The sequence below is a fragment of the Rhipicephalus sanguineus genome, unplaced genomic scaffold, assembly GCF_013339695.2.
Source record: "Rhipicephalus sanguineus isolate Rsan-2018 unplaced genomic scaffold, BIME_Rsan_1.4 Seq324, whole genome shotgun sequence".
Classification (NCBI taxonomy): Eukaryota; Metazoa; Arthropoda; class Arachnida; order Ixodida; family Ixodidae; genus Rhipicephalus; species Rhipicephalus sanguineus.
The window spans coordinates 1-9,504 of NW_023615017.1; the positions used below are offsets into that span (position 1 = coordinate 1).

Sequence of the window (9,504 nt, forward strand, 5' to 3'; positions counted from 1 at the left end):
GTTTCCTCCATCGAGTCATTCGTTTTCACGATACGGCACGTTGTTCCAGAGCCCTACGCCGCATTCCTTGACGAGTTTCCATCCCTTACCATTGCACCTGACTGGACTAAACCTGTATGCCATAACGTGGAACATCACATCATCACTCGAGGCCCACCATGCCATGCATCGCCTCGTCGCCTAGCACCAGAGAAATTAACCATAGCCAAAAACGAATTCGAACATATGCTGGAGATTGGTATTGCTCGTCCTTCATGCAGTGTATGGTCGTCACCTCTACATATGGTACCCAAGAAAAGCGGTGATTGGCGTCCATGTGAAGACTATCGTGCACTGAACGCAGCCACAATTCCTGATAGATACCCCGTGCCAAACATTCAGGATTTTACGGCCAGCCTTCACGGAGCGAAAATATTTTCCAAGATTGATCTGGCAAAAGCATATCATCAGATTCCCATGGCTCCGGAAGATATTCCCAAAACCGCCATCACAACTCCCTTTGGATTGTTTGAATTTCTCTGAATGCCATTTGGCCTCAAGAATGCTGCGCAGACATTCCAACGATTTATTGACGTAGTCGTCCGTGGGTTACCATTTGTGTTCGCTTACATTGATGACATCCTGGTAGCTAGCTCGTCAAAAGAAATTCATCACGAACACCTCCGTTTGCTTTTTAATCGACTTCAGGAGCATGGTCTTGTGATTAATTCGGAGAAGTGCCAATTCGGTGTGACATCCCTGGAGTTTCTTGGACACATTGTAAACAGTGATGGCATCGAGCCCGTTCCTGCCAAGGTTCAAGCTATTATAAAATTACCCTCGTCCAAACTCAGACAGCTCCGACGTTTTCTCGGTATGGTAAATTTCTACAGGCGTTTCATCCCTGCTTGTGCCACAACGCTTAAAGCACTCGAAGACCTGCTGGCTCACGCGAAATCAGCCGCATCAACACCAGCCTGGACTGACGCCACAGAACAACCTTTTTCTGGCATAAAGGACAAACTGGCTGAAGTAACACTCTTAACACATCCGAAGCACGATGCCCCCACCAGTCTTATGGTGAATGGTTCTGGTGTCGCAGTTGGAGGAGTTCTTTAGCAGTTCATTAACGGCTATTGGAAACCTCTCGGATTTTTCTCGAAGAAGCTGTCCGGACCCGAGACGCGCTACAGTGTTTTTGGCCGCGAACTTCTTGCATGTTACCTCGCCGTGAAGCACCTTCGCTATTTTCTCGAAGGGCGTCGTTTCACCTTGTTCACCGACCATAAGCCACTGACTTGTGCGCTGAACTCGGGAGGAACGAACTACTCGCCTAGAGCGACCAGGCGGTTGGCTTACCTTGCTGAGTTTTCAATGCAGGTTGAGCACGTCAAGGGCGCGATGAATATTCCGGCCGATGCACTAAGTCGAGTCGAAGGAATAAAACATGCACAGGTGACAGACGAACAGCTGGCATCAGCGCAGTTGGAGGATGAAGAACTTCAGAACATACGTACATCGACGAGTTTGCAGTTCGAAAATTTACCTCTACCTGGCACTACCCTAACCCTGACGTGCGACATGTCGACTGGCTCGCCAAGGCCTTTTGTACCGCTCACCTTAAGGCGAAGAATATTCGAACATTTTCATTCTTTTTCCCATCCTGGTATTAAAGCAACGCAGAAACTCGTCAATGAACGTTACGTGTGGCCTGGAATGAACGCTGATCTGAGAAAGTGGGCTCGAGCATGTCTGCCTTATCAGTGATGCAAAATACAACGACATACCAGAAGTCCTTTTCAAAAATTTCTACTTCCCGGCGACCGTTTCCTCAAGGTACACATAGACATCGTCGGACATTTTCCTCCTTCTAAAGGATATCGTTACCTTCTTACAATCGTCGACAGGTTCACCAGGTGGCCAGAAGCAGCACCAATCAGCGATATTACAGCCGAAACCATCGCCAACGCTTTCGTTAACACGTGGGTATCGCGATTTCGAGTTCCAGAAGAAGTGGTTACCGACCGAGGCAGACAATTTGAATCTGCATTCTTCCACCACCTCTCACGGCTTTTAGGAATGCACCATCAGCGTATCACCGCGTATCATCCTCAAGCAAATGGCCTGGTTGAGCGATTTCACAGGCAATTGAAAGCAGCGCTAATGGCTCATGGTGACACTGAACACTGGATTGACGCTTTGCCTCTGGTACTTCTTGGTATACGAAGTACATTTAAAGAAGACCTTCAATGTGCTGCAGCGCAGTTAGTCTACGGCACTTCACTGCGGTTGCCTGCTGAGTTCATCTGCCAACAGCCTTCTCAGGAAAACAAGCTGGATACCCCGTCTTATCTGAAACGCTTGCAAGATGTTTTCAAGGCAATTCGTCCAGTGGCGCCGCGGCATAAGTCGACACACAAGCCGTTCCTCTTCAAGGATTTACAAACCGCCACTCACGTTTTTCTTCGAACAGATGCAGTTCGCAAATCGCTACAACCACCGTACACTGGACTGCACTTGGTGATCGAGCGACAAGACAAGCATTTCACAATTCGTGTGGGCGTCAGAGAAGAGTGTCCATCGACAGGCTCAAGCCCGCTTATGTACAGACCTCCGCGAACGATACCATCTTTCCTGTTTCTACTCTTGACTCTTCCACTTTCATGAAGCCATCCACATCAAAGAAAAAGCATGTACATTGGTCTGACCAAGACTCCGTCTATATGGCGGGGTGGGGGGTCCTGTCGCGTGCTGGCGTACCGAGGCACCGACGACGACGAGGTCAGCGGAGGCGCGTGCAGGGCGAGCGCTTGGGCATCAAAATAAAGCTGTTGGTTTTCGTACGTCAGTGTAGCAGCATCGTTCTTCTTCTACCTCTCCGCTACAAGTACAAACCATCACTCCCTTAACTTTTTTTCCATTACCTAGACAGACAGGTTATGCGAGTAAAATGACAGCGGGTGTTCGCCAAATATACGTTTGTCTAGATGTGGTCATAGCAGATATATATCGTTTATCCAGAGCGGGCGACAGAATCGCCCTGCAGCTGCTGCTGTACAATTTATATAAATTTCCCAGAAAGCTACGTCCGTTGCATTTCCAAAGACGCGATCGAGCAACAGTTGGTGAATGTTACACGTCCACTCTCTCAGAACCAGACTGCTACAGAGCCGCTATGCTGGGTACGTACACGAAAAGATCGACCGAAGATGTGTACGACACATCAGATGGAGCACTTCCCTTCCAACTACAGCTAATCGCTGAAGACGACCTCGGAGAAACGCCTGCCAGGAGAAAAGAATCACTGGAGAAGCTATCCAAGCTGATATCAGGTGAGTGGCTAAGGAAACTTATGTAGCTCGTGCGCCACGAAATTAATCGCCTTAGCTCGGCGAAACGTATATAATGAAGACGCCTTGAGAAAACCGCCATGTATTAGCTCTCACGCTTTATAAGATGTCAGCGGATAGAAGAGGGACATATTAAAGGAGCGCTGCAGCACCTTTTGAACATGGTCAGAAAGTGCTGCCGACTGGTAATCGAGGCTCTTGCGAACATGTGAGCCAAATACAGTACAGCACACGGCATAGAATTTAAAATTAAATTTCAAAGTCAACTGGAAATCACCCGCTCTTCTCTCGACAAATGATGCCACATACCCAAAATCAACTACGTCACATGCCCAAATGCACATGGATATGGCCATTGTCTGATTTGAGCATCGTCAGCTGCTTAGCTACCGCTGCACAGTTATTGTTGAGCGCGAAATTTGACGCACCGTGCCAGCACAAACGGTCCAGCTCCGCCATAGGATTGCCCCACTAAAGACACTTCATCCACCTTTCCTGAAATCACATCACACTACAGACTAAGCAAGAGAAAATTCCCGCCACCAACTCCAAGTTGAACAAGGCCCAGTCTGTCACGTTTAGGCTCTTACAGACACGGAACATACATCACCCCCAGAACGCTCAATCGGATCGATTCCAGTTTCCTGCCGTCGTGCTCTAAGTGTGGGCACGAGTGCTGTTCTTTCGATCATATGCTGTGGCTATGCCCGTCCAACGCGGGCTCCAACCTAAAAAGACAAGGCCGAATTGGATAACCTATTGCAAAGCACGGCCTTTTTTTACACATCAATTACACGCGGTCCAGAGGGCCCCTGCCGTCGCTGATAGTCACCATGGTCCGGTTCCGTCATGGGTGGAGCCACCAACTTGATTGATTTGGGGAGTCTCCGGCTCACATTTATAATTTTCCTCAGGATTTTTTCAATAAAACGTATTGTCACTGTCACTGCTGCGACTTGCCAGCGCCGCGCTCTACCAAGCACGCTCGTGATCACACTGAAAGTGCACCGCGCGTTCAAAGAAAACAAGGAAAGAAAGTGCTCAAAGTCGTGACGCGCGCAGCGGACGTAGCTTCTTGCGTCCTTGCCATCCTCCCCTCCTGTGTAGCTTTCAGTGCGCTCGCTGGGACGAAAGCACATAAGAAGCGAGCGTGGGACAAATACCTACAGTTCAGCTCGTACTTGACGGATTCTAAAATGTTTTATTGCGATAGCAATTATATGGACAGTCTCGGCTGGATTTTGCCGTCGCCGTCGCCGCCGTCATGCACCGTATATGTATAAGTATATATATATATATATATATATATATATATATATATATATATAAAAGCCCCAAAGAAAAATAATTCAGAAAAATGCTTCCGAAGCGCGGAATCGAACCAGGGACCTCCTCCTCCGCAGCGAGAGGCGCTAGCTACTACGCCACGATACGCAGATCCTCCACGTAGGTAACAACGAGCGTTATATACACATCCTTTACCGCTGGACGGACTCAGAGACGGTTGCGCTTATAAGCGTTTCTTCATTACCAGCGAGATGGCGGTAGGAGTGCGACAGGCGCATTTAAAAGTAGTCGGCGAGCTCGCTCTCTTCCTGTTATACTTGCGCAGGTAGAACCTTGCCCTTCCGCTGTCTGCTCGCGCGGTTTTCTTGTGCTGAGGGGAAGAGGGATGTTTCACGCTTTCACCGTGATGTCCGCGCTCATGTTACGGAGCGTACGAAAGCCACTCGAGCTCAAGGGACGCCGCTAAACGAACAAACAGAAGATGAGCGCGAACTATCAAGTGTCACAGCTCGACACTTGAAGCACGCTAGTTTCATTCGCTGCTTCGGCCGCCTTTGCAACAGGAGCGCTGTTCAAACTGAGAGTATCCATTGGCGAGCCTCGCTTCATATAGCATTAGTTTCTTGCTATCGCATTCATTGCTTCGGCCTTGCGGCGAAACTGTGACTTTTTTTTTGGCGACAGTCGATACGTGAGGCAGTAAACTCAGACAGTGGGGTCATTCGATGATTGCTTGGAAAAGTGTTGCAGGGCCCTTTAAGAATGAGGTATGCAGGGAGTTTAACCACAGTGTTGGACGGCAGGTCATATTGAGTTTGGGTAAAAGGGCAGATGTACGGCGCTCTAAGATTAATTCTTAACGCCGGACAGGGGCCGCTCGCCGGTGGACAGATACAGCCAATATCTACGCGTTCGCGGCATCCCCAGCAAGCAAGCCAAGCAAGCCTCGCTCCCTATTGCATATACACCAGAGCACGCCTGTCTCGCACCCAGGCTGCTGGCGAGCCGAGCGGATACTCTCGCACCCAGACGCCGGGCTGACGGGGCTGCCAAGGTGTGCGCGGGCTGCACCAAGTAAACAGGGCAAGCTGCAGTGCTGAGGCTTTAAAGTGCGAAAAAGTACCCGTTCACGCCGCTTCAGCGTATAAGAGCTCGCCTGGGCACTACTGCGTCGTCTTTGGATGCCAAAACAAGCAACGCAACAAGAGGATATTAGCGTTGTCTGCGACGATTACGACGTGCCACGGAAATAGTGCCGGTGCGGTGTTTTCAGCTTCGCCACGAGTGGATTACTGTGATTCAAGCAAAAAAAAAAAAAAAAAAAACTAGGAGCCGAGTGAAAATGCGCGAGTAAATACACTAACTGCGTGTATTCTAGAGTGTGATGCCTACCTACCCACGTGAAAATGGGATGTGAATTCCCAGCTGGAAATCGGGTTTCCAGCCTGGTTTTCAGCTGGAAATGGCTCTTCAGGCTGGACATTTTCCATTCCCAGCTGGAAATACAATTTCCAGCTGGGAATGAAACCCATTCCAGGCTGGAAATGGTATTTCCAGCATGGATATGGAAATAATTCCCGACTGGAAAGCCATTTCCAGCTTGACGTTTCCAGTTCCAGTTGGGAAGTTATATTTCCAGCTGGAAATTTTTCCAGCTTCAGTTGGGAAATAATTTGCTCAGCATGAAATTTTCTTGTTTGAGCGAGGAAGTGGTTTAGTTGACAAAAGGAATTCCAGCTGCCGAAAGATTGATCTGCATACAATTAATTAAGTGATAGCAGATTAAGTGTATAATGCAGACCGTGCATTTGGACATGACTTAGAACAGTGGTTCTCAAATGGGGGTCCGCGAGGTCATTCTTCGGGGTCTGCAACACCCAATTAAGCTTGCAAAAAAAGAGAGAGCTTTTTGAAGGCCCACTATGTCCCGTGACAGCGGCCCCTTCTAGTTTTTGGTATGCTTCACTGCATTACAATTGTGCAGTGCGACGGAGCTGACTTATGTTTCTCCTTCATGAGGTGGCTGTAAAGTTTCTGTTGCAGTTTTCTACGACATTTGCGAGCATGCTTTTTCCAGGCTTGCATATGTGAAAAACAAATATCGTGATAAAGAGGTTGAATGTGGCTGCAGGCTAGAGAACTTATGGACAAGTTGTTCAGATCGAATTGACGTGGCACTTTTGCCTGACCATCTTGGCCACGTAGAAATAAAAGGAACCTATTTCACACGCTATATATTGCGTATAACCCACCCACCCTCTCTTCCTCTGACTGCAAGGGGTCCCCCTGAAACATCCATGTCTGAGAACCACATTGAATATCACATGGCACATAGGATACATTTTACAACCGGGATCTTCCGCACCCCGTAAGGCTGGGTTGCAAAAAAATTGAAAAATATATATGGCTGGGGTAACACGCACTTTTATTTGACCTTTTCAGTAGTCGTGCGCCCGGTCGACACGGCATTACAAATATGTTACAACTATATACGTCCAACCAGGCGCTTGCTCAGGTCATCATTGAGCCGTTGCGCCAATAGCTAGTGTTTAAACAATAGTAGTTACTTCCTTGTGAAAAGGGGCATTATTTTCAGCATTCGCCATTGCCTACCACGATCGAATAGCAGTGAACTTTGCTAACTTGCTCCCTCCGACGCCGCGGCCATGAAAAACGCCGCACTGCCGCGATTCCGCGATGTTTGTTGGCGTCTCAGTAGCTCTATTCTCGTATCATTTCTCGGTGACTTATGACGTTAATGCTAAATAATAACCTACTCTGTAATATAAATACAGCGTACAAAAGTTATGTTTCTTTTTTTAAGGTTAACACCATTAAAGACAGCGGTCCGATAGACCGCATAAATTATTATGTCGCCGCAGTCAGCCACAGTTTCGTACAGCACATGGCGGCTAGTCGTGGTGATATTGGTGATATCTGTGCGTGTGTGTGCTCGGTGTTCGCTACTCTAGGGAGTTTGCTTGATGAATATCTGTGCGACAGTTACATGGAATAGTTCTTTGTGGTCAGGTTTATCTCTGGAAAGTGTTACGAGTGATGACCAGCATGTTCGAGCGGTTTTTATTGCTGTACTGTGTGCGATGTCTTGGATACACCAGCGCCGATCAAGGGACAGCGATTTTCTCAGCTCTAATTGTTCCATTTGGAGGTAAGTTGCACTTATATATTTCAAGTATAAGTGAACGTTTGTCTCGAATGTTTGTGGGCTTTGTTATCACGATGTCATGTTACCTGGCTGCGTGTAATGTTTACATATGCGCGAAGTACACTACAGGCCGGTTTGTGTAAGCAGCCTTTGTCTCCAGTAGCCCTGTGCCGTGCAATGCTTGTGCCTACTGGTGCGCATGCGTCTATGCAACAAACGCGAGTAATTACATATGTTCGAGTGAACTCATTGGACGCCTATTCGGAGTAGTTTAAGGTCGATATAAATAATCGTTACATAGCACCTACAGTATGAACCGCAGTGCTCATCAGATCTTGCTCACCTTTGCTTTGCACTGCATTGACTTTTTTGTATTGTGGTACTGCTTTTGAAAGCTGTATTGATGCTGTTCATGTGATTTGGTAAAACTATACTTTTGCTAGAATTGCGTTTTATGGGTCATTGTGGTTTTGATGTTTGCTCATTATGTATAAATATATATTTTTTTTCAGGTGGTGTACGAGGATATGAGCAAACTCATTCTACATCTCGAGATATGTTCTAACACTTGCTACAAGCGTTCAAATAAATGCTGTTAAATTTCACCACCATGTTCTTTGACTGTGTGCAGTTCACTGGACGAACAGGTCCTGTAGGAACCATGCTAAGACGCATGCAATAGCCGCGAGGTCAAATCTGGAAACTCTTCCATTTCCAGCTGGGAATGAAGGATTCCAACTAGAAATTTTGCCATTTCCTGCTGGAAATATTTGCTGGAAATATTTCCATTCCCAACTGGAAATATTTCCATTCCCAGCTGGGTTATGGAACCTGGAAATTTTTCCAGGCTGGAAATTTTCCCATTTCCAGCTGGGAAATTTTCCAGCCTGGAAAGATTTCCAGGTTTCATAACCCAGCTGGGAATGGGAATCATTTTCACCTGGGTCAGTAAGAGACGGTTAGAGTATTGGTGGCAGAAAAGTAGAGATAAAGTACAAAAATAAATAATTGGGGAAAAGAAAAGGTCATTCTGCCTTAAGAGGCAGAGAGATGGACCGTGAATTTATAATTTTTGGTATAATAACATAGATTTAATCAATGTAGATAAGGCATTAGGACAACATGAAACAAGGAAGTTTTTTTTCTTCTTTCTTTTTTTTCGCCTTCGAGCCTGGTGGCAGACATGTCACCGCCCCGTTTTAAAGGGGACGCTCATAGCATCCATCCATCCATCCATATAAACCATGTATCGCAGTCAATAAAGGCAGTTCTTGTTCCATTCATCGTGGCGGCTGGAGTCTGAATGTCGTTGGCTTCTCAGCACCAGCATTCGCTAAAGACCCGGCTAAGGAATTGGCGCGACTACGTCGTAGGGTCCGGCGTCAACAGCGGAGCAGCAAGCTGTACACAGACAAGAGGAGAGCTGCCAAGGAACCTGGGATAGCTGCAGGCGACATTGTTCGTGTCAGGAAACCATCCGTTCGCTTTAAGGGCGACTGCTCTTTCTCTTCACCAACTAAAGTGTTGGAAAGGAAGGGACCTGCTTCTTACAGGCTTGAAGACGGCCGTACGTGGAATGCCTCCAAGCTTTCCAGGGTCCCAGAGGGGGGTGATTCCCACCAGTCGCAGCCGCAGTCTCCTGGCGTACTGCAACCTGCCGTGCCGCAGCCGCAGTCTCCTGGCGTAATGCAACCTGCCGTGCCGCAGCCGCTGTCTCCTGGC

The 9,504-nt window shown here is 47.6% G+C and overlaps 1 long non-coding RNA gene across 1 annotated transcript; it reads left to right on the forward strand.

Annotated features, from left to right (window-relative positions):
• Positions 1-7,337: 7,337 nt before the first annotated feature.
• On the forward strand, positions 7,338-8,387 carry LOC125756623 (uncharacterized). The gene is made up of 2 exons (XR_007414642.1): positions 7,338-7,785; positions 8,295-8,387. It is a non-coding gene; the product is annotated as an uncharacterized LOC125756623 (long non-coding RNA).
• Positions 8,388-9,504: the final 1,117 nt, after the last annotated feature.